At 49.9% G+C, this 25,201-nt stretch overlaps 1 long non-coding RNA gene across 20 annotated transcripts in view; it reads left to right on the top strand.

The window, feature by feature from the left end:
* Positions 1-5,370: 5,370 nt before the first annotated feature.
* The window catches only part of LOC144375215 (uncharacterized), a 29,514-nt gene continuing 9,683 nt past the window's right edge, over positions 5,371-25,201 (top strand). For 3 of the 20 annotated variants that reach the window (XR_013434750.1, XR_013434748.1, XR_013434744.1), the window contains exons 1-6: positions 5,371-5,578; positions 7,053-7,655; positions 9,439-19,233; positions 21,647-21,870; positions 23,501-23,837; positions 23,947-25,201. The exon at positions 23,947-25,201 is cut by the window's right edge and continues 59 nt beyond it. This is a non-coding gene — a long non-coding RNA (uncharacterized LOC144375215). Of the gene's footprint in view, positions 5,579-7,052; positions 7,656-8,928; positions 9,029-9,438; positions 19,234-21,646; positions 21,871-23,500; positions 23,838-23,946 lie in introns of all 20 variants that reach the window. The other 17 variants (XR_013434753.1, XR_013434755.1, XR_013434760.1 and 14 more) reach the window with 17 other exon arrangements.

Raw genomic sequence — 25,201 nt, 5'->3', positions numbered from 1 at the left:
GCGATGCCTTAACCCTGGGCCACCGGGGTGCACCTGAGCTTGGCCATTTCCAAGCTGTGGCCCTGGGTGAGGGTCCGCACCTCAGTCTCCCCCTTGGTGCAAGGGGGAGCATGAAGGCTCCCCATTCCCAGGGCCGCTGGGAGGCTAAAGGTCAGAGGTGTCCGGGCTTCAGCGTCCCACCATGGAGAAGTCGTCCGTCATCTGTGTTGCCTTATTATTGGGGTGTGGGGAGAGACCGTCTGAGATGCAGGGGAAACCCCCGACTAAACCCGCAGGAGCGGTGCCTGGCCCGGTCCTTCCTCCAGGCTTCAGGAGAGGCCATGAGACTGGGCATCCTCCAGGGCTCGATCCTGAAGGTCCAAGTCAGGTCCTGGCTCAGGGTCTCCTGCTCCTCCTGAGTACAGTGTGCCCCGGGCCACCCTGAGCCCTCACTGCTCCTCCTCCAGGGCTGCTGACCCTGCCAGGACAGGGTGGCCCCATGCGCAGAACTGGGATCCAGCTCTGGTGGTGGTATCTGGCTCCATCTTTACCAACTCGGGGACTCTGGGTCAACGCACCCCACTTGGCCCACGCAGGGTTTCTTCCCCTGGAAAAACGGGCAGTGGTACCAGCAGCTCCTGGGAGTTGCTGAGAGGGTAAACTGGGTGCTGCTGCAGGGGCTGGGCCACCCAGACCTGCCTGCTGGAGAACAGAGGACCAAATGGGGAACCCCTCTGCCAACCCACCTCAGGTTCTGCCACCACGGGGGACCAGCTCTCCCAGACCCCCCAGCCAAAGGTGGAGCCCATACTGGAGCCCAGCTACTCTGGGGACACCCGGATGGATGCGCAGTGTTGATGTACAAGTCCCATCACTCTCGAGAGGCCTTCTCAGACCCGTGACCTCAGGCTCCTCCTGCTCAGTCCTCCCTTCTTGCCCTCTCCTTCCACCTCGGGCCCTGCTCCCCTCCCCTGTATCCTTCATCAGCATCTCCCCCCACAAGGCACCGCGGCACACACCTGTTATCCCAGTGACTGGGGAGGCTGAGACAGGAGGATTCTGAATCCCAAGCCAGGCTCAACAACTTCGTGAGGCCCTAAGCAACTTAGTGAGGCCCTGTCTCTAAATAAAGTACAAAGAAGGGCTGGGGATGTGCTCCGTGGTTAAGCACCCCTGGGTTCAATCCTCCATACCATGAATAAACAAAGCATCTCCTCCAATGAGTCTCTTAGCCCATCTCATTCCTTCCAAGTCTTTCTCTCAGAGGATCTGAACTAACACAATGAATTCATACGTAGAGGACTCACATGGGCAGCCCCCAGCAGGTGTTAGGTGCCATTATTATTATTACTGTCGCCACTCTGTCTCCCTGGTACTAGTATTCGGGCTGGCTGCCCTGAGTTATTTTCTTTTTAATCTCATTCTCTCTCTATTCTGCAGATACTTCCCAAGACAGTTTCTCTGGGCTGCCAGAAGGCATGTGTCACACTGGGGTCACAGAGCTCAGAAGCAATCTCTGTCCATACTGAGCTTACTGCCCAACAGGAGTGACAAAGAAACAAAGCTTTTGATTTGGGATGATCAGAGCGGGGGGGGGGGGGGGGACAGAGTGGAAAAGGCAGTAGGCGGCAGAGGGGAGAAATCAGGGAAGGCTTCCTGGAGCAGGTGGCATTTGTGCTGAATCATGAGGGATGAACAGAGTTATTCAGGTAACCCAGACAGACAGAAAGTCTACTCAAATGAGTTAGGCAAAATGAAACACAGACCTGGGTGGGAATTTTTCTAGAAGGCATTGAAAGCCTTGAAGGAAAAGGAGACATAGAAGGACTGTGTTGCCTAATGGTTAAAGGTAGGTGGAAAGGTCCCAGAGACCCGAGGAAGGTGGCCCAGGCTACTTTCCAAATCTACTCCAAAGTGGCTGTCATGTGGAGAATCAGCCCCGTGGGCAAGGTTTTCTGCGTTTTCAAGAAGAACTGGACATTTGTATGTGAAGCTTCCTATTTTTTAAAAAAATTGTATTATTTATTCATTTTAGTGGTTGATGGACCTTTATTTTTTATTTATATCTGGTGCATGAGAATCGAACCCAGTACCTCACACATTCGAGGCAAGTGCTCTACCACTGAGCCACCACCTCAGCCCCGTATTTTCTTTATCTTGATGATTGATCAAAAAAGCATTCACAAAACAAAACAAAACAAAAAACAAAAAACCATCACACATGGTGCAGAGTCAAACCAAGGGCCAGATTTGGCCCTGGAGCCACCCACCGGAGACCTCTGGGGGTGGTACCTGGATGCTGGAAGAGAGGGCAGACAGAGATATCAGGGGATCCAGGACCTCAGGGATCAAGGGGCACGCCAGACCTCGGGCCAGCCTTCTCCCCTGAATGTGAGCTCTCGGGGTTTCAGAATTTAGCACTGCACTTCAACCCAGCTCCTGAAGCCACCCGCCTCCTCCGAGAGGACTTGGTGCAGTGACCATCCTAGTTTCCAGTCCAAACAGGGAGGCCCAGAAGCTCCCGAGGTTGCCGCCCCCCCTGGGTCTGACCTCTTCCCTCGGCCCCCAGCGTCTCGTGGGGCAGGAGGATGTGGTGCCTTCCACAACCAGAGGCCTGCCTCTCCTTCCCCCTCACTGGGATGATGGCTCTTTCCTTAATCCTTTCTTGGGGCTACCCCATCTTTTCCAGTATCCATCATCATTAGGAGTGGGGCACGTTGACCCACACGCTGAAATGAAGCAAATCAAATGAAATATAAAGAGACCTGTCGAAGCCCTCTCCAGACAGCCCAGGGGAAGTTCCCCAAATGAAGGCAGCGCCTGTGAGCAGAACAGGCAGAGAGAAAACCTTTTAGCCCAAACCAAGAATGTTCTGGCTCGGGTATTTCATTATAATAATGGTCCGTCTTGGAGGGGCAATCTAGGAGAGAGGTTAGCAGCTGAATGCCGTTCTTCCCCTAAGAGAGTCAGGTGTCTGCAGCTGGAGGAGCCTGTGCCGTCTTCAATTGGAGGCCAGGAGTCTGAGTCAATACGTGGAGCTTTTAGGTGTATTTGCCCGGTCTCCAGGCCTGTGAGTTGCAGATAATCTTTGTTTTCACAATGCCAAAGGAGGCCTGGCTGTCGGACAGTGATGGGAGTCTTTGATTACTTCCAACTAGCCATTAGTTAATTGCTCAGAGGTGAGGAGCTTACAGGGCAGGGCCCTGATGATCCAGGGGGTACCCCACTTAACAGCAGAAAAGTTACAAGCCTCCAGGTCCCTCCAAATTCACACAGTCCTCACCATGTGTCCCAGTGAGAAAGACTCCAGCAAAATGAGCCCCTGTGGGGCTGGGATGGTGTGGCTCCATGGTAGAGCGCTTGCCTAGCAAGTCTGAGGCACTGGGTTCAATTCTCAGCATAGCATATAAATAAATAAAATAAAGACCCATTGACAAGTAAAAAAAAAAAAAAAAAAAAAGACACCCTCACCTTGAATGTGTGGTCCTGGGCCTCCACAAAGTGTGTCAGGCCTAAATGAGACTTAGCTAATATGGAGAAAGGCCTTCCATTCACGCATGCAGGCAAGAACTCCTTTTTGAGGGCCTACTGTGTGCTCCCCATGAGAATGGCGGTAGGCAAAATGAGACCAATGTCCTCCTGGGGTTGCCACTTTTTTGGAAGAGGTTCACTCCAGAAGCACACAAATGACTTTGTTCCAGTATAACCCTGCAATTAAAAAGGATAGGATGTGTATTAGTTTCCTGTTGCTGCTGTAACAAAAGTTCCACAGACTGGATGGCTTAAAGCAATGATTATTTATTCCCTCACAACTCTGGAAGCCAGAGGGCCACAATCCAGGTGTCCGAAGGGCCATATTTCCTACAAAGGCTTGCCAACAGAATCTTTCTGGCACCATCTTTGGCTGTATCACTTTAAGGTCCGCCTCTGTTGTCACACAGCCTTCTCCCCTCCTGTCTCTTTTTCTCTGCTGATAAGAACACCAGTCATTATTGGTTTAGGGCCCACCTGATCACTTCCTCTTACCTGGATTTCATCTGCAAGGACCTCATTTCCAAAGAAGGTCTCATTCAGAGCTACTAGAGGCTTGGACTACAGTTCTCTATTTAGGGGACACAATCCAACCTATAATGGCATCATTGGGGAGATTCATGTGGCTTTGAAGGGCAGTGGGGTGGGAGTCTCCTCTGGAAACCTGCAGCTTTGAGGGTGTGCTGTTTGTTTGTGGGGCCTGGAGAAACTGTGGCTGGAAAGAGTCAGGACCAGGGAAGAAAGGTCACCAAACCCCAGGAGACTGGCTGATTCCTTCAAAGGCTTTTCAACCTGTGCCATCATCCTTGCAAGGAGATTTATTTTTTTCCTCCATCAAACCACAAATGATATCTGGGTACACTTTTATTTATTCCTGAGAAATTCCTTTGTGCTGGCTTTATGTCTTCCCCTGTAGACAGGTCCCCCGCAAAGTCATTAAAATCCATCAGGGCAGAGAAATTCACATCAAATCAGCCGTGTTCCTTGAGCATCCTGAGATGAGGGAAAAGATATAGCTCAAAGTAACAGAGGAGTGAACAGGGAAAAGAGAGGGGCCTGGGGATGGGGAGAAATAGGTTTGAACTCTACCCTTGTTGCTCCTGAGCCTGGGGACCATGGAAGGCAGCCCATCCTGCCTTAGTTTCTTATTAGTACAGTGAGTTACTTACGAAATCCCCGTGTTTCCAGCTTCTCAGCCAGAATAGGTCAATTCCAGTCAGCAGAGGACTCCAAACCGTGGCTGGTACAGTGTGAGCCCCCAGTCACTGGTGAACATGAGGAAGACTTTTCTTAGGAAGGAAGTAAGGAGATGCAGCCTCCCAACAGGAGAAATTGAATCCTAAAAGATTTAAACCAAATAGCAAGATGGGGGATGGGATGGGTATCACCTGGCAGAGTGTGATTGACAGCCCAGTGAGTCAAGCAGACACTAACTGCTAAGAAAGAAACTGAGCTCATGGGGGGTGTAAGGACGCATTGGGCTTGCATGGGCAGAAGGGTTTGGTCATGCAGGTGATTGCCAGGGGACAGGGTGGTGCATTCCTTCCAGAGATAAGGGGGTGCATGGAGTTTCAGACTGGACAAGTTGGAGGTGTCATTTTTTTTTTTTTAATAATTAGTAGAATAGTTTGACTGGAGACCAGTGACCTGCTTGAGAAAGGAAATTCTGGCCCATCTGTTTGAAAGTGAGTTGGGGACTTAGAGGCTTCGAAACATCCGCAAATTCCGATACCCCTCTTATCAAGTAGTGGACGGCAGCCCCCTCCCCTTGACTATGAGCACTTTTTTTTTTTTTTTTGCAAGTTGCCTGGCAATGAAGCTGCCAAGTCTGGTTCTGAAGGTCACCAGGAGATAAGAAGAAGACACAATTGTCTCTGCTTTACTACTCTAAGCTCAGAGCGGTTTGCTACACAGCCGTACATAGCCAGAGCAGAGCTGGACAGGGAAAATCCACTGGAAGGGTGGAGATTTTAAACCGTAGCCAGAGGGAGCCACAGAAGATGCTTGACCTGGGAGCCACTTGATCCAAACGGTGCTTTGGGAAGACGAATCCGGAGGCTTCTGCCAGGTAAGCCCAGCAGAGGCGGAAGTGAAGTGTCACCTGTCAAGGGGTAGGAAGAAGGTGGAACCCTGTCCATCTACCTTCTTCCTCCTATTAAATAGAGTGCGGTCTAATCCATAAGCTGTCCCTGGGAGAGGATGACGTGGCCAGGACAGTTGTCTGCAAGTAGGGCCCTGCCTGCTGCGGGGAAGGGAGCGTCAGAACGGCCCGAGGACAGATGCCAAGGAGAACAAGGGGTGGGGACAGGGATTCAAGAGGCATCGGGTGAGGTCCCCCGGCCCTGCTCCCTCGTTCCCAGCTGCCAGTTCTGGGGGTGTGTGAGCATGTTAAGTGAGTTTGGGATTAGAGGGCCAATCTTGGTGAAATCTCAAGTGTGTAATTTACCACATGAATCACCCAGCAGAGCAGTAACATGAAATTCACAGCCCGGGGTGGCAATTAGCGTGAGTAAGCAAGCCCAGGTTGCTTTGGAGTCCGAGGCCCCTCCAACACAGATGACCTAGACATAAACTAGGAGAAAAGTGATTCACAGGCTGGTTCCTTGCGGGCAGCCACAGGATGTCCAGGGCGATTTTTCTTTTTAATGTAGAGCTGGTTTTGCAGGGAGGGGGTCCTTTGGTGTCTTAGATGTTCCTCTTGCAAGCTGTAGCAGTTCATAAAAGTCAATTAGTGGCACTGAATAGGACAGTGTTTTGCCGAAGCCGATTCCATTCCAGTTCTACCTGCGTCGGACTCACCTACGGTCAGATTTCTGCAAGCAGAGTTCCAGAACCATCGCCATCAAAGGGGCTGGGGGCTGCACCCGGGAATGGCATTTATTAACAATCAAGCACCGGCTCTGAATGTGTAGAAACTTGGTCAAAGTATTTTAGACAACATCTCTTCGTGGTTTCCTATTCCAGTTTGCACACGGAAAGAGTTTGCGTTTTTGGGTTTTTTTTTAAATTTTTTTTAAAGAAAAATTACAAAAAGTAACACATGTTCACTGTAACCAATTAGGAAAAGCTGGTCTGCTTTTTAGAAGCAATTAAAGACGGAACAGTCACCCCGTGATTCATGTGGTGATGCTCACAGAAGTGTTCCCTGCTTAACCAGCTTACATCCCTGAATGGAGATTAACCAGCGAGGTTAGCTCAGGGGACGAGAGGGTAGGACGACTCTGCCTCGTCTTGGAGGCCAAGTGCAGGGCTTCTGCCAAGCATGAGAACTTCAGTCTGATCCCTTTTGAGGCTCCTGGGACGTGCCAGGCTATAATTGAATGGGCAGAAAAAAGCCTGCCTAAGAATGTTTTTGGGTTATAGCCAGAAGCTGGGCAGATCCATCCATTTAACAAGAGCACCTACTTGTGCCAGGCATTTCCTAGACACCAAGGATGCAACATTGACCGGGTCTGACCTTCCCTCAGTTGTCTCCCACCTGACCCAGGGACTCAAAATCCCATTCATTCCCTTTTTGGGAAAAATTTCCTCATTCTTTCTAGGTTGGACGAAAGACGATTCCGTGAAATGAAGATATGGATGTGAGACGGTCTCATGCTTTGCAAAGCCGCGGTTGAGGAGCAACAGCTCAGATGCGAACCTTGAACCATTGCCTATTTGATGGACAGATGGCCGTGCTCAGTGAATTCCTTCACTTGTAGGCTCTCTCCCAAGGCTTTGGTGGTGCAAGGGCGGGGCTGTGTAGTTGGAACAAAGATCCTGTGGTACACAAAGTCAGAAATATTTCTCATCTGACCCTTTCCTGAACCAGTTTGTCAGTCACGCCTCAGACTATCAGGTTTCCTAAGTGCCCCGTAGGATGGGCCAAGCGAGCCTTCCTGGCCATCCCAAATCAGAAGGATCTCTCCGTCGCTTCCCGCCTCTGTGCTCCTGAAGGGATTTTTCCTGGGGGGTGTTCCTGGACTTGTAGGCATCGGTGACAACTCTATCAAAGGCCACACACCTTCTCTGCCACCAAGCCCTGGGTGGCAATGTAAGCCTTGTTGGGATTTTCCGCTCTGTGCTGCAGATCTGCAGATAACCGGGAAGGACAGCTGTCTTCAGAGCCGGCTGACAGAGCTCAAGGTTGTGTGGAAAGGCTGAAGGTAGGATCATAACCACCTTGACAGGTCGCCAGCCAAGCCAGCCACTGTGGGGACTCTTTGTCCTCCATTGGCCCAGATTTCTCGTGTTTGGGACTGTAATTACGGGTAGCTAGGATGTGACAAGCCGGTAAGCCCCAGATTGACTGCACAGATCTATTCTCTTGGTGTTTTTGTTCTTTTATGCTCCAGTAAATTGGTCAACTGCCCACAAAGTCCAAATCATGGCATATCCTGCCCCCTGGGAGGTGAGTGACACTTTGTGAAGACTGCCACCTTCCATGGGGACTACTGAATGGCCCTAGAGCTGATCTTGCAAGAGTTTTCCAAGCTCGCAACTCAAAGGGCTCTGAGGGCATGGATTGGGAGCAGGAGCTGGCAGACCGCGGGCAGAGGTTTAAATCTGACCCTCACCCTGGGAAACCAGAAAGGACAACCTGAGAAGGGACAAGGCCTGCTTAGACCTCAGTTTCCTCATCTATCAAACAACCGACCTAATGCAATGGTTGAAAGGAGTAAACTGAAGGTCATACGCTCTCAGCCCCTTTGTAGATGTTCATTAAAAGTGAATCCTGTCTCTGGCAAACTCTTCTGTTCTAAAACTTTATACAGCTCCCATCTACCCACCAGGCCATACCTAAGAGGAGATGCAGCCAGGAAAGAATGGAGAGATTGGTATCTCAAGTGGAGACAATAAATGCAAAGGCCTATGGGCTGTAAAGGGTGTTTAATAAGCAGCGGGAGAGGTTGAGACTTGGCTTGGTCAAGTCAGCAGGGGCTATATAAGAAATTTGGGTCTGATGAGCATCTTCATCTGTGGAGGCTTTAAGCAGAGGGGGAGGGGGAGGTGAGGAGGACTTGATCTTGCAACAGTTAAGATGATGGCAAGGACCATCCTGGAACATCCTTCTTCAAAGGGCTCAGCACGGGACTTTGTCTGAGTGAGTTCCCTGATGTCTGAATTTTAAGAAAATCTGCAGGTGCAGACAGGCAAGAGGGGTGGGGTAGACCTGTTCCTATTGAGAATTCTCAAGGCCAAGCTGGGGCTCTTGGCCTGATGCTGTATAAAAGCCAGATTATTCTCTAGGAAAGAAAGGCCTTGGGCACAGGTGCAGGTCAGTCCCACGTCCCTCTTGCAGGTTGCAATTCTCAGAGCTGCTTTAGCCCAAGATGAAAGAAGCCCAAGATGAGGAGAGACCCAAACCCATGCTGTGCTCTCTCAGGGCTTTGGAACCAGACAGACCTCACTTCCAGCTGTGACTCTGTTGCTTCTTAGTGACAGGCCTCGAGGAGTCTGTATTTTTCCACCTGTGAAATGGGAGCCGCGATAATCTCAATATCGTAGCACGGATTCGAATGAATGGTATGGATGAATGGTATGTGATACATGAACACGTGATATTCATTCAATTACTGGAATCTCTTGCCCTTATTTTTTATTAGCAAGACCACAGACTCCAATTTGCTCTTCTTTTGAGAAGATTTGAAAAATAAGGTACAAACATGAATGATGGTTCCTGATCATACCTATATCCAGGCTTCTTAACATCTAGTCTTAGGTGTTGGTTGTAAAGTCTCCTAGGGTTTGCAGGGCTGGGCACTGCCACAGTAGAGAAGCTTAGATTTTATAGTTAAATAGATTGATTTGAGCCCTCTCCTCCCTGTGTGGCATTGGGCAATGTGCTCTCCTCCTATGAGTCTGTTTTTTTGGTCTTTGAGATGGTCAGTACCTCCTTTAGAACAGGGATAGTTGATTTTGTTTGTTGGTTTGTTTGTTTTGTTTTAGTGGCTCTGCAGATTGAACCCAGGACCTGGTGTGTGCTAGGCAAGTGCTCTAGCACTGAGCCACATCCCCAGCACAGAACAGAAATAATTGGTAAGAGACCCTGAAACACAGTGGACTCCTGTGGACATTGTTGAGTGAGTGAATGAAACACAGGCTGGCAGCGCTGTTAAAACTTGCTCTCAATTCCAACCCCTCCTCCACAGTGGCTTGGGAAGTTATCCCTGGAGCCCAGAGCCTTGTGAATGGGGCGTGGACTGGTTTGGATGGAAGAGTACTGAGCTCTGCCCTGGAGAACCAAGATATTGTTTTCCCGGGTCACCCTGATCACATCTGCTGACCATGCTGAAGGGAAGCCTGGGATGAAGGCTTTGTGCTCCGATGGGGGTTGGGCAGTCTCCTGGATCTTAATCTCTCATCTATGACTTTATTTTGGAAAACTGTGCTTCCAGCTCCACCCTTTTCCCCAGTCCCTGCTAATACCTTCAACTTGTTGATCCAAAGATCTCTGGAAGGGGAAGCAGGGCTGAGTGGTCCATCCAAGCCAGGAACCCCACCTGGTCCCAGGGGGTGGAGGGGGCAGTGGGTGCCGCCCCCCATTCAGTCCTGCTATCAGCTCTCCTCCCTCCCTTGGGAATCACCACGTGGGGGTGTGGAACAATGGGAGTTTGAAGAGGAAGAAAGGTCAGGATAGATTTAGGGCCCTGCCCCTAAGCCAAGTTTCCCAACCTGGACACTGTCGACATTTGTTGTTGGTGGTGGGACTGTCCCTTGAGTTGTAGGATGAGGAGCAGAAATCCTTCATTCCACAATGGCAACCTTAGACATTTGGAGCTGGGTGGAGGGGAAGGCTTTATGACAAGTCCCCGAGTGCCAGTGCGCAGGGATTCAAAGGCGTGCCAGGCCAACTTCACCTCTGCAGAAGCGCAGGCTACCCTAAGTCTGGCAAGGAAGCACACTGGGCAGGCGGTCTGCCTGTTATCCCTGGCAGCACTGCCCCTTGCTCTGATAGGAGGAGCTCAGGCTTGCCTTCTACGTGATTGGTTCATTTTAATATTGGGGCGGGCAAAGGGGAGGGCTATAGTTAAAAGAGCCACAATTGGATCCTACATCCCAATGAAAGCTCAATAGTATATTCTGAAAACGGACCGCAGGATGTTCTGTTTCTCACAGCATCAGTGGAGATTTTCATCCCTGTCTATGATTTAAGAAAAAAAAAAAGAACCCTTGGGGTAACAAGGCAGGTTCTGAAATTCAACCTTAAGTTCTTCACAAGAGTGACCTTGGGCAAGTCCATGGGCGTCTCAGGGCGAGTGTCCTGATGGCTGACTGGTTTCTGCATACGCTGTCCACTCACTTTCTCCCTCTCATGTGTTCATCATCAAAAACCTGGCCATTGCACACCTATGAGGCCCGTGGACCACTGTCTTCGATGTCACCACCTGCTCCCCACCCTCACACCCACTTCCTTCACGGTTCCCAATATACCCAGCAAACTCCTACCTGGGGGCCTTTGCTGGCCTTCTGCCTGAAACTCTCTTGGGGTTTGTTCTCACCTTCAGTTTTTGTCTCCAATGTCACTTCCTCAGTGAGGTTTCTCTGGGGTACTCTATAAAGTACCCCAACCCCCCCACACACACACACACATTCTCTCTCTCTCTCTCTCTCTCTCTCTCTCTCTCTCTCTCTCTCTCTCTCTCTCTCTCTCTCCCCCCTCCCTCCCTCCCTCCCCATCTCCCTTCCTTGCTGGACTGTTCTCCATGTGACTGTCATGAAGTTTTCCTGCTCTCTTGTTTATGGTCTAACCTGTGGCCCAAGAATGGAGTCTCTTTCCATTCCTCTTTGCTCGTGCCTGGAATGTTGCCTGCCCCTGGAGGTTGGCACTCAAAAAACACTTGAACAAATGAATGATCACATGAATGAGAATGATTCTTATCACCCTTATCGGTTTGGGACAGGGAGGCTCAGAATGCTCCCATCATCGTTTGTCACAGCAAGTAAAAGGCAGAGTCCAAATTTGCTTCCTCTCTGCCTGCCCGTTGAGGGAAAGTCCATCAAGGTGCCGGGCACCCCTTGCCTAGACAGAGGACCAAGGAGCCAAACACACGACTAGACCCCCGGGCAGAACTGGGATCCCAGCCAGCTGCCAAGGGCACCTGCGAACTCTCCTGCAGAGGTCCCCCAGGAGCCGATTCAGATATTTAGGATCTCGTTTAAGATGGCTTGATCTGTTTAATAAATTAAGGGGTTTATTAGACCCTTATCTAGCAGTGCAATAGGATACCCATGTTCACCGTCATTTCAGATTTGAGCCCAACAAAAGCCCAAACGGAGGGAAAAACATCGCCCACAGCGTGGCTTATCCTTATTGTTTCAAACCCAATGGGTCACGCATTCTGCTTTTTAAATAGACTTTCTGAAAAACAACAATATCCGCCTACTCCCCCACCCCCTCCCTGACGCCTTCCAAACAAAACTGCCATAAATAGGACTTGGGAAGTAATCACTTGCTGCTGCTGCTGCTGCTGACTCCAACTGGAGCAGTAGAAAGTTCAGGCTGCGTCACACAATGGTGGGTTCCTGGGCTGTATGTGTGTGTGTGCGTGCGCACACGTGCACATGTGCATGCCCGCTTACGGGGTGTGTGCACACGGGCGGGGCTGAGGGTGGTTGCTGACATCTTTTCAGTTGCAGATGGAGGCCCTCCCACCTTCTGTCCTCAGTGCTCTGGGGACTGTTGGATTCTAGTGGGGAGGCTCCGAGGCCATGACACCCACAGCTATTGCTGGCAGCATGATAGCAGGCACCCTTGGCCTCCCACGGAAAGTGTCTGATGCACAGGCCCCGCTGTCCTTGGGAATCACTCCTGTGCTCTGCCCTGCCGTCTTGGAATGCCCGTAGCCTTATGCTTTGCAATAAAGACAGTGAACCCTCTCAGGAACGTGGGCGGGGCCAGCCTGTTCCCAGCTCTTCATGTGGCATCCTGATGTTTGCCCTCCTCAGGACCCTTGGAGACAGATCTTACTTCTGCCCCTTTCTATATTTGGAAAGTGAGAGTCAAAGAGGTCCTGGCCCTATTTCTAGGTGCAGAGCTAGGAAGTGGCTGTGCTGGGATTTGCCTCCGGGAGGGGTCATGTCCAAGGACGGTCATGTCCAAGGACGGTGTTGGAAGGTTCCTCAATATTCTTGCTCACGTCTTTGGGCCTCTGCTGGTTTCAAAGACCTTTGACCTGAAAGAAAATGTCAGCACTCTACAAATTTACATACTTATTGACAATCAACTTGACAACTCTGATTTCTGGAAATCCTCACATCCATCCTCTGGAAACTGAAAAACTGGACTCAGGAAAGTTACAACAAAACTTGTGTAGGATTCAAAGCCAGGGAGCAGGTAGAGTCATGATCTGAATCCAAAAATGTCTGGATTAGACTTGTGAATATCTAGATTTATAGCCTTTCCTCTAGTGGCCAACAATTTCACCAACGTATTACTTTCTACCATTTGTCGTAAGCCTGAGCTGAATTTGGTTTTCTCTCAGTTCTAGTTTGTAACCTGGGCCAAATCATGGAGTATCTCTGAGCCTCTGTTTTCTCACCTGTAAAATGGGAATGATAATGTTATTTGCTTTACAGGATCACCACCAGGACTAGGTGAGCTCCTATAGGCTTTAGAATAGTGCCTGGCGTGTGAATAATCATTGATGTCCTACTGGTTGTTATCATCATTATTTCCTACTAGAGGTTGTGTCCCCTTTGACCCAACACAAACTCTTTTGTGGAGTCAGTGCTGTTTCTTTATCGTATCTGCCTGCCCGTCTTTATTTACTCAGGATGTTCCTGCTTCAAACACCCAGGTCCCACCTCCAGGAACCGCTCCCCTCCCCCCAGTCTTTCTAGGTGTGGCAGAATTCTCTCCCCTCTCCACGTCCCTCTGTCCTGTAGCAGCTACCTCGGCACAGAACCCTGTCCTTCTTTGAGCATGATTTATTTACAGAGTATGATTACCCCCTCCTCAACCAGGCACTGTACCGTGTTCCTGTGAGCATGCTCTATTTCTTGAGTGACGGTAGTCTCACTTAGGCCAGGCACCCAATTTTTCCCGGCTCAGAGGGTCCAGAAAAGTGCTGAGGCTGATTGGTGCTGGAAACTGGGAAGAGCACAGGACTCAGAGTCTGATGGGATCTGGGTGCGAATCCTGGCTTGACCCCCTGCATTATGTAACCTCTCAGGTCTTGCTGTCCTGATGAGAATATAGAGGGTACCCTGACTTTTCAGGGTAGTCATTCAAGGTCCTGCCATAGATACTATGTTACAGCCTCTTCAGATCATTAACAGTAGCAACTCAGTTTTGAGCAGGTATTTACCATATGTCGTTTCCTGTGCTAAATATTTTACAGATATTATTTTCTCATTTAAATAAGTAGTCAAAGGATGCCCAAATCACCTACAATAAAAAGAAAAAAATAGACAAACTAGACTTCCCTAAGATTAAAAACCTTTGTACTTCTAAAAATAACCAAAAAGAAAGTGAAATGATAATTCACAGAGTAGAAGAACATTTTTTCTAAATATCCTCGATAAAGGGTTAGTATCTGGAACCCGTGCAGACTCTTACAACTCAACAAAATATAAATAACCCAGTTGAAAAAGGATCTAAAATAGACATTTCTTCAAGGAATGGGTAAACAATGGACCAGTAAACACATAAAAGAGATAGTGGACACCACTGATGGATGGTGGACACCACAGGCAGCTGCTAGTGGCCACCTGCATCCTGGTCCCTGCATCGTATTTTGCTTCTTTGAATTTCCTTCTCTGGCTCTGAATCTCCCCCTCCCCTCTTGTAAGGACCCTGAGATGCCCCTGGGCCTGCCAGAATAATCCAGGACAATCTCTCATCTCCAGGTCCTTAGCTTCATTCATCCACAAAGCCATTTTGCTTCACAAGGTGACAAAACATTTTTATATGTTCTGGGGATCAGGATACAGACACCTTTGATGGAATCAGTACTATTCCTTCTCCAGTTGAAAAGTATAATTATTTAAAATGACCATAAACCACCGTCCCTGCAGGAGGGCCATTGTGATCCTCTCTAAATGCCCTCTCAATGTCATCTCCCAGGGGCTGTTTCAAACATCCCTAATTTCCTCAGCACAAAATGATAAGGCACAGTCACCCTGTGTGGTTTCCATCCCCATTGTGTTTAATTCCTGCTTCATTCCACGTGCTGCGTGAAATGTTTCTAATGGGTCCAACTTGTTGAATCCTCCCTGGGGTCTCACCAGCTAGATACTGTCCTTCTCCCTATTTATAGAGATGAGGATATGAACACAGAGGGGTTCAGTGATTTGCTCAAGGACACACAGCTAGTAGGTGGCAGAGTTCCAGGCTGTCTGTCCAGTGGCAGGGACTTTTGTAAATACTTTGTGGAATTACTAAGTCATAAACATTTAGGGCTAGATAGGACTGTCAGGGAGCGTCAAGCTGAAATATTATAAGTCAAGGAAAAACTGGCAAGGTAATGCAGTTCACTCAAGGTTAGCAGGGGATCTCTCTGGGCGGAGCTTTAGAATAACAACAACTCTTGTGTATTTTAAAATATTATTATTTATTAATTATTAGATCTTATGCATGCTATTGTTGTGCAGATCCACTTGCAAAGTCATTAAAATAATAACTAATGATATCGACAGGTTAAGCAGGCTGGAAGAAGGGTTTGAACCACCCCCCCAAACACTCACGTAACACAACACACACATAACAGCCCCTCCCTTCCTTAGGTGTGTGGGCGTGTGCTTTGCTTTTTCCCTAGGACTCAGGGGTGGGGCCTGGGAATCTACACTCTACTGCAGCCAAACATCTTTGGCACCAAGGTATGGTTTCTTGGGATTGGGTGGTGGGGCAAAGGACAGAGAGAGTGTGTGGGGGAAAAGGATCTTGGAGCAGATGAATGGGGGGTCGTGCAGAGAAATGACGAGGGTGATCCTACCTGGGAAAACCCGGGTGAATTGTTTCCCACTTTTCAAACCAGGAGCGGGAAGGCCCCCGGGGCTCTGCTCCCTTGCAAGCCGGGGCTGGTGGAGGTGGTGCAGGGTGAACCAGGGTGGAAAATGAAATGCCAAAGACCCTCTGGATGTCAGTGGTTCTAAGCCTGGATTTAGGACCTGGAAACTGACCACGGTTCATCTTAGTGACCTTCCAGAGCAGGCTTTCTTCTGTGGGACAGGTTTTTGAAAGGGACAAGGAGAGGACATAGATACCTTAGACCACACAGTGAAAAGTGCAGCCCGTCTTCTGTTCCCACTCACGCCTTATGATTTCTTCAAGTAGCAGCTTTGACGTTGATGCTGTCACTTCTTTATGCTCCTACCCTCGCCTGCCCCCAACCCCTGCCCTCTTTCAATCACAAAGACGGTAACCTTTAGGGACTGGGCCCTGGTCAGAGTTACCCACCTAGAATGCAGCAGCCATGTTTTATATTCTTAGATTTGTTCTTATTGTCACTTAAAGAGCCTGTATTTCCAATTACTGTAGCCACAGATAGTTACTGTTGCCCTTTGAAAGTAAAAATGTATTCAACAACACAGAGCGGGTATGTGGTTGTTGCAGAAATCACCAATGAAATGCAAGAATGACGGATGTCTGGGAAACTGTCAGTCTTGATGAGAAGCAGGGGGATAAAGGACAGGGTCCGCAAGGAGGGTAGGGTAGGTACCTTTTTCTGACTCACATGAAAGTGTTATAAGGTTTAATGGCCTGTTTTCCATTACTATGACAAAAATACCTGGAGAGTCCAACTTACAAAGAGAAAAGGTTTCTTTTGGCTCTCAGTTTTAGAGATTTCAGTCTATTAATTGTTGGCCCAACTGCTCTGGGTCTGTTAGGGCACATCATGGTGGGAGCACATGATGGAGTAGATCCACCTATATGGCCAGAGAGCAAAACAGAGGAAGAGGAAGGAGCTGGGGTCCCACTAATCCTTCAAGGACTCATCCCATCACCTCCTTCCCTCCTTCCTCTTCCCTCATGGGAGAACCAAGCCTTTACCCCATGGACATTTAGAGGCCACTTAAGGTCCATACTGTAGCACTCATGAGGGATGGGTTTGGAAGTCAGCAACAGTAGGGAGCATCCGGGTGGCAGAGGCAGGAAAAGCTTGCTGTGTAACAAGTAGCTCCAATACCCCACCTGATGGAAAGTCATCTGTTTCACTCCTCAGGCGAAGCAGGTGGTCCTCACTGGTGGGATGACTTTCATGCAATCACTTACAGGCTCAGGGTCTTTCCATTTTGTGACTCTGCTGTCCTGTAGGGCCCCAGTTTCTCCACTTCACTGATGGAGGATCCTAGGGGCAGTTTTTGTGGGAAAAGCCCGGATGTGAAGTTGACCACTTCTGCCCCATCCCAGTGGCCAGAACTAGGTCTCAAGCGAGACCCAGCTGCAGGGGAACTGGGGAGTGTCCTCAGCTGTCTACCTGAGGGCAGCAGGAGGGGCCAAGGAGGCAGCTGGTCTATCTGCCCCCGGATGGTTCCGCACTTGTCCCTCCAGTACTCATCGATCACCTGCCGTGCGCTAAGCTAAACATTTTTGCATCCCACTTCATCTAAACAGAGTGACGATGATGTTACTCTTTCCATATGTATGTGCAGATAATTCATGACATAATGGCTGAAAAGTGAATCACACTCCCTGTAGTGGACTCAAGTGTTTTTTATCAGGAATAATCACCCATCGCCAGCAGGTCCTTGAAGGCAAGGACCATATCTTAGACATTATTCTCAAACACCTAGGACTAAGCCATGCACACATTTTTTTTTTAAGAATGTAGAAAAGAATTTTCTAGAAACAATGACTACATCATACCTGCATTGGACTAGCAAGTTGAGATGCCCAATGACAGTGAAGCTCCTCACCTCATCCTGTCTCTGTAACCAGGAACAGACCAGAAGGGAGCCTGGAGGCTGGAGAGAAGGATGCCTTAGTCTCTCCACCTCTCCTGTTGCCATGGGGACAGGCCATCTGGCCGCTGCAGGTCAGGAGAGGGTGGGAACCCCAGGAAGTCCTTGGGTTCTCCTGTTAGGGGGCCTGCTGTCCCTTCTTTTACCTGAACACAGGTGTCCTGTGACCCCAGGCACAGACGGGTGTGACCTTGAGCTAGCCTCTGCTTTAGGAGAGTCCTGGACGGGGCTGATGGCTGAAGGTCACCTGCTGACAGGGCTCTCAGCCCCTGGAGCAGCCTTTTCCTTACAAGGGGACCTGGAGAACGTGTTTCTGGGTCCATCTCAGGGGCTCACCAAGCCCCACGTGCCCTGGTTCTGAAGAACTCTCTTTTCTCATGAGATGGCTCTTTCTGTCCCTGATCCCGCCCCACTAACTTCCTCCCACGCTCAGGGGCCACATCATGCTTGGACCTTTGCATTTCTTTACCTGAAAAGGTCTTTCCATCTGCTTTGATCGGACGGATGACTACCTGTGTTTCCAACCTCAGTTCAAATGTCCCTTCCTCCTGGAAGCCCTCTCTGAATCCCAGGTCTCTTGGGGACTTCCTGTTGTGCCCTGCAGTGCCCCCAGACTTCCCTTTCAGCATTTGCAATGGCAGATGGATTCCCGAGAGCCTGCTGGGGCGCTCTTTTTTTTCTTATTGAACCGCAAGTTGCGTGAGCACAGGGTCTCCCTGGGCTTGGGCTCTTATCAGGAGCCCCTGGCCCCTAGGGGTCACTCAACAATAGCCCCCTTCCTCCTCTCTTCCCACTGGGCTGTGGAAGACCTCTTTCTTTAACACATTTCTTATTTTGACACCAAAAGAAAAATGCATTCACAGGTCCTTGTGTGTTGGACTTTCCATCATAAGGGACATCGAACTGGGGGACAGGTTTCATCGTTTGCCCTTTTAACTACAAATTGCAATAGATTTTTTTAAAAGTGGCTCAGGAAAAAGGCAGACCGAACCTCAGATCCTCATTCTTGCTAGCTGTGTGACCTTGGGTAAGCTACTTCACCTCTCGGAGTCTCAATTTTTTTCATCTGGAAATTGTCTCCACCCTCTTAGATAAAAGGAGACATCACACAGAGCCCAGTGTAGCACCAGGCACAGGGTGGGTGCTCCGTGAATCCCGCTTGCCCCTCTCTTCTCAGAGGTAGGTAGATCCCTGTGCTGACTGCCAACTCTCAAAGACAGCATCAGGTGACAATCTGGAGATAAACACGATGGCTTCATCTTCCGGCCTTCCTTGCTGCCGGTCTCTCTGGGGCCAAGCTTGTTTGCCGTGGGAGATCCTCTGACGGCGCCCCGTGAGGTTTGTTTAACTGACGGGCCTGTGGGGGCTGGGCCAAGGGATCAGGAGACCAAGGGGCACCTGGTCAAAGGGGTTTGACAGGCAGGCTGGGGCAGAAGCCTGGTGAAGCATTGATCCAAAGGGGAGTGACTTGTTAATCTCTGTGACTTTTTTGGAATAATGGTTACCAGGCTGCCTACGGAGGCCTACGGGGCCTCCTGTCTGTTGGTGGTGGCTGTGGCATTTAAACACTCGGGACAAGGGAAGTGGGTTTATGAAGGTGGCCGTCGTAGGCCGTAGTTTTCCCAGGCCCAAAGGGCTCCTGGCATGTCACACCCTCTGGTCTAGACACTGGGAGGCAAGGGCGGGTCCCATCTGTCCCCAAGGAGCCCGGCACCTCTTCTCTGTGTTCATCACTTCCATAGTGACGTCGGCTGGAATCCCAGGGTGCACGAGGCACCAAGATCCATCCAGAATGAGCTGCAGGGGTGTCTACTTACCACTCTGCGGTAAGTGCCCCAGGTAAGCAGGGTGCAGAACCTACTGCGCTGTTCAGTGCATCCAAGGAGCCTTGTGGCGGGATTCTTCAATAATCAACTACGACTTTGCTAAGCCTTCATCTTTGGAATTTGTTAATGTATAAATTTGGATGGTCGGCAGCCATCACCCACCCTTTACTCCTTCACTTGTTCATGTCTGCATGCTTTTTTTTTTTTTTTTTTTTTTTTTGGTACCGGAGATTGAAACCAGAGGTGCTTAAACCACTGAGCCACATCCCTAGCCCTTTTTAAATTTTATTTTATTTAGAGACAGGGTCTCACTGAGTTGCTTAGGGTCTCTCTTTTGCCGAGACTGGCTGAGACTCCTGTCTCAGCCTCCCCAGTCGCTGGGATGACAGGCGTGCGCCACCCCTGGCTTGTCTGTCCCCCTTTATCTATTCTTTCTTTCTTTCTTTTTTTTTTTTTCCTAACACTGGGATTGAACCCAGGGCCTGGCCTATGCTAGCTGGGCCAGGCACGAGACCACTGAGCTACACCACAACTCTGTTCTTTCCTATTTTTGTGTAACTTTCATCTATTCACCTTCAGGCCCTACATTCACGAATCCTGCATCCATCCTTCCACCCGGCTGCCCACGAGTTCATTCATCCACCCGACACCTGCCCATTCACTTTCTCCCCTCTGCTGTATTGTCAGTCAATCACTCCTTCCACAGGCCTTTACGAAGCACAGCCTCTGTCCCTTGTCCTGTTCTCCATGCTAAAAGATAAGATTCGATCTCACAGCAGAAATCAACAGAAATGGACAATTGCCACTTACCAAGGGGGGCGTTAGGGGGCTGGGGATGTGGCTCAAGTGGTAGCGCGCTTGCCTAGTATGCATGAGGCGCTGGGTTCAATTCTCAGCACCACATAAAAACAAAATAAAGATATTGTGTCCACCAAGAGGGACGTTAGGGCTTAAGGTGCCACATAGCTTTATATCAAGCGAATGTCAGCGATGTCCCCAGCTCTGCGTGGCTTAGGTAGGGAAATTGCTTGATTTGAAGGCAGAAGGACCAGCTGAGCCCTAACCTATTCAAAATCCTAAGCTCCTTCCGCGACCTCCGTTCTCAACCCCTTTCTTCCAGAAATCAGCTTGGAAACAACCCAATCGTCCACCTCGAGAGAACTTTAGTACGCACTGGTGTCTCCAAACAGTAGGGAGCTTGGCAAATTTTGAAATTCAAGAGGCAGAACTCTGTGGACTGATAAGGAAGAGGGTTCAAGATCCGTTTTTTTTTTTTTTTTTTTGAGACAGGGTCTCCCAGGGTTGCCTGGGCTGGTCTTGAACTCTGGGCTCAAGCCACCCTCCTGTGCCGTTGGGACCACAGGCCTGTGCCACTGGGTCCAAACAGCTGGTTTTAAATAAAGAAAATTAAGCCACAGAAAGGCAGACCTAGGATGATCCCTGCAAAGGTTATGTGAGATGACAGGTGTGGTCAGGACCCCCACAACCTCCCTCAGGGTCTGCTTCCACCCAGCATAGCATGCTGGCCTCCCAACCCCTCCCTCCAATCCAGGGCCGGGTCTGGCACATAGAAGGCACACAGTCCATGTTTGTTGAATGAATCCATGTTTGTAGGATGTAGCTGCACACGGCCGTTGTTTTCTTTGGAGTACACAAGGTTTTATTGAGGACTTGTGGCTTTCTTTTTGTTATAGAAAACACATGGAAGTTTTACTGTAACATTTTTTTTTTTAAATTTCCAAACAAAATTAAAAAAAAAAATTCCTCAGTCCCCACGCCTACCCTCACCCTCCAGAAAGGAATCCCACAGTGTGGGTGACAGGTCTCCTGTTGATGTCAACCATTTTTCATGTCCAGCGAAGGCAGGGGGGCCTTCTGGGTGTCAGCCTCCTCCTGTCCCATGGGAGAAATGCCAAACCTGTCGGAGGACAGACAGCAGCGTGTGTGTGTGTGTGTGTGTGTGTGTGTGTGTGTGTGTGTGTGTGTTCCTGCCCTGGACTCTCTTTCTGGGCATTAGGGAGCTGTTGACAGTCCCTCTGTCTGACCTCTTGTGCAATTCCAAGGACAGAAGAAGGAAGAAAACAAACAGAAAAGTTGGCTGAATCTGTTTGTTCTGAGGAGACTCAAAGAGTGTTTGACAGTCCGTCAAGGCCAGCTTGGCTTGCTTTAATCTGTAACATGGGGGGGGGCGGTGGCCAGGGTCAGAGGGAGGAGAGGTGACACAGGGAGGGACAGATGGGGGAGGGGCCTCTGGGGGAGGGAGCTCCTTCCAGGAGTGCAGGATGGAACCAGGCAGGAGCCTGTGAGCTCTTAGGTGACAGGGACGTGTCCCCGCCATTTCCTTACTCATTTATTCTCTCATTCTTCCCTGGGTCCCCCCCACCCTCCCTCCCACCTCCCCCACCTCCTTTCTTCTCTCCCTTTAGCCACTCACTGGGTCACCTCATGCCAAGCCCTCAGGGACACGGTGGAAATCAATCCATGGGGACCCCCAGTCTCTCGACGCTCTCTTTCAAATGCTGGGGACATAGCAAGCCATTACAGACACGAAGAGAAGAGATGGCCTGGTGGAGGACGAGGAGTCCTGACCGGCACTGGGCGGTGAGAAGGAAAAGCCACGCAGTTACGCAGGAAGAACGTTCTAGACCGGGTGAGGAGGGGAAGGCAAAGGGCTAGAGGAGAGAGATGGCTGCAGGGTTTGAGGAACAGCAAGTTGGCCTGTGTGGCCAGAGCAGAGAGAGCCAGGGAGGTGCGGGGACATGAGGGTCACGCAGGCTGCGGATTCACTGTGACATGGTCAGTGCGTTGGAGGGACATTCCGGGTGCTGTGCGAGGATCAGAGTGTGGCAGGGCAAAACAGAAGCAGAGCGCATCTGAAAGTCGGGCGACCGTCCAGGCAGGGCCTGGTGGCCCTGGTGGAGGGGATAGGATAGGATTTGGGTAAACCTCAAAGGCAGAATCGCCAGGATCTGGTGAGGATTCAGGTGTGTGCTGAGAGGGAGAGAGGACTCAAAGTGAAGCCCAGGATTTGCACACAGGCAGCCGGTCCGTGGCTTCTCTGTTTCTTGCAACAACGAACACTGAATTCTGGATCCGTGTCCCCATGTGTCATTGATATGTGCTCAATTAATGCTTGTGACTGAGCGACTGAATGAGGGAACGGGAGGTTTTGTGGGTGGTCTTGGAGTCTCTGATGCATTCCACTGACTTTCACTGACTGCCTGCCCCCCCCCAGGGCCCTGAGCTCAGAGCTCTGAAAGAGGTGACCCCCTCCAGCCCCCACACCAAAGGCTGATATGCAAATCTCTCTCTGATATGCAAATACTAACACCCAAAAAAGTGGGAGGGAAGAATAGAAATTTACTGGATTAGACAAAGGGGAATGAGGGAACCGGAGGGGGGTGGGAATAGGAAAGACAGTGGAATGAATCAGACAGAACTTTCCTATGTTCGTGTATGAATACAGGACCAGTGGAACTCCACATCATGTACAGCCACAAGAATGGGATCCTAATTAGAATAAGTGATACTCCATGTATGTATAATATATCAAAATACACTCTACTGTCATGAGGATCTAAAACAAACAAATTAAAAAAGTGAATAATATATAAATAAGGTCTGGGGATAGAGCTCAGTGTTAAATGCCTCTGAGTTCAATCCCCAGGACCAAACAAAAACAAACGAAAGTCTCCTTGTTCTCCTGTGAGCATCTCAAGGCAGAGTCCCTGGGATTTGGGCTTTGCTTACTGCTACACTTTCTCTTGATTTTTTTTTTGGGGGGGGGCACCAGGGGTACTGGGGATTGAACTCAGGGGCACTCGACCACTGAGCCCCATCCCCAGCCCTATTCTGTATTTTACTTAGAGTCAGTGTCTCGCTGAGTTGCTTAGTGGCTCACTTTTGTAGAGGCTGGCTTTGAACCCACGATCCTCCTGCCTCAGCCTCCCAAGCACTGGAAATAACAGGTGTAGGCTGCTGTGCCCGTCTTGATCTTCTTTTGAGTGACCTAGGACACTGATGTGGGTCATTATTCCTCCATTTGGAGGAAATTCATGCAGAACCAACAGCATTCAGCTGTAAGCAGGTCCCTTCTGGTGTCTTTGACAGCTCAGCGGGCAGCTAGAGAGACGGCTCTCAGTCGGTAAAGTGGCTCTTTCTCCCTTCCCAGCATTTCCATTTCCTGTTCCTGTGGACTTGATGCATCTTGCCTGGGCAGCAAGATTCTATTTTTACTTAGGAAAAACTGACCTCAGCTCTGTGCACTTTTTTCCCCACAGTGCCACTGGGCGAGCTGAGGACAGACGAATAAGTTTGCAGGACTCTGGGCACAGGTGGCCCCGGCTCTCCTCTCCTGTATGCCAGGCCCTGGGTGCCCTCGTGAAGCTTACAGGATCCGCGGACAGAGGGATCATCGCTCCACAGTTACCAGACGAGGAAACTGAGGTTGAGGCAATGTCAGCCACTTGTCCACCGTCCCTTGGCACGGTGATTCTTGGGGTCTTAGCCACACCCCCCGGGCACGGGCTCTTTAGAATACGCAGCCCCCAGGCGTCTTGTCTTTCTCAGCTGGAGAATGTGGCGGCTGAACTCCTTCTTTCAGGGTTTCTCATCAAGGTCAGATAAAACCCGGCACGGGGTGGGGGAGGGTGGGGGGGTGGGGAAGGGGGGGAGGGTGGGGGGGTGGGGGCTGCGTTTCTTGTTTCCTGACACAGGTCATTTCCAGGGGGTTCCTCCCGCCGGCTCCTGACCAATGTGAGGCAAGGCTCTCCCGCGGCTGGCCTCAGGGTGGGTGTTTCTTGGGCGGTACAGAGGGCCTGGCAAGTTGGGAAAAGACCAGGAAAAAAACCTGTGGAGGCAGAGAGCCCTGGAAATCCCTCTCCAACATCCCTGTGGAGCTCACCCCTGCGTCAGTTCCTCCAGAGATGGGTTCAGAGACTTTCCGAAGGAATGATAGGTGGGGTTAGATTTTTCTAGAATGTTGAGTACACCCTGTTATTCTCTGCCTGAACGACTTGACTCATTCATTCAACAGATATTGGATATCCAGGTTTGCTGGAAGATAATAGGGAAGGGTTTCTCCTGTTCTAAGCGGCATCCTAAATGATGGTCACATAGCTGCTCACTGAACCCTCCCGGCAGCCACACGAGGTTAGGATGGCTGCGACATAAATGCAGGATTTGGTTATGTGAGTTGGATCCACAGTCTAGCTCTGCAGTCTGTGCTCTGAATCTCTGCATTTCACCGCCCCTCCGTCTCTCAAGATCAATTACCAAGTGGGGAAGGCATAACCCCAGATTAGGGGTGACGTTGAGAACTGCTGCAACATGTCTACCAAATAGGACACCCAGTGACCATTAACTGTGACTATGTAAAGGGCTAAGGCGTTTGGAGAGTTCCTGCAGATCAGAGACCATACCTCCATGTGTCGACACCCACATTTAATGCCACTATTGGAAGGATTCCACCTTCCTCTCTAGCCATGTAGATAGATGAGCATGTTTCAAAGACAGGGTGGCATGATGCTCAATTCTGTGTCCTCTTACTCCGTGAACACTGAACGGATAAGTTGTATGGTGGCTTCTCTCTACCTGCCCACCCCAATATGCGCCTATCATATTAAAATGCATCTCTTCATAGCTCATCATTTTTGAGTGCTTACTAAGTAAGTACTGGGTGCTGTGCTAAGTACATTATCCTAGAGTCTTTATAACTGCTCTGGTTGGAATGATGGTGTCTTTTCTAAAATTCATGTTGAACCTTCATCCACGATGCAATATGGTTAAGCGGTGTGACCTAGGGAGAGGTGATTCACAGAGGATCTGCCCACCTGAATGAGAGTAGCCTCCTGTAAAAGGACCCACAGTGACAGGGAGCTTTCTTTTGCCCTTCTGACCCTTCTGCCATGAGAGGGCACAGCTTGGTCCACTCTGAAGAATGCAGAGACGGGCGCCATTTTGGAAATGGAGACTGGGCCCTC

This window comes from Ictidomys tridecemlineatus, chromosome 2 (genome assembly GCF_052094955.1).
Source record: "Ictidomys tridecemlineatus isolate mIctTri1 chromosome 2, mIctTri1.hap1, whole genome shotgun sequence".
Lineage (NCBI taxonomy): Eukaryota > Metazoa > Chordata > Mammalia > Rodentia > Sciuridae > Ictidomys > Ictidomys tridecemlineatus.
The sequence above is the reverse complement of the archived record's forward strand: the minus strand, read 5'-3'. Positions and strand labels throughout refer to the sequence as shown.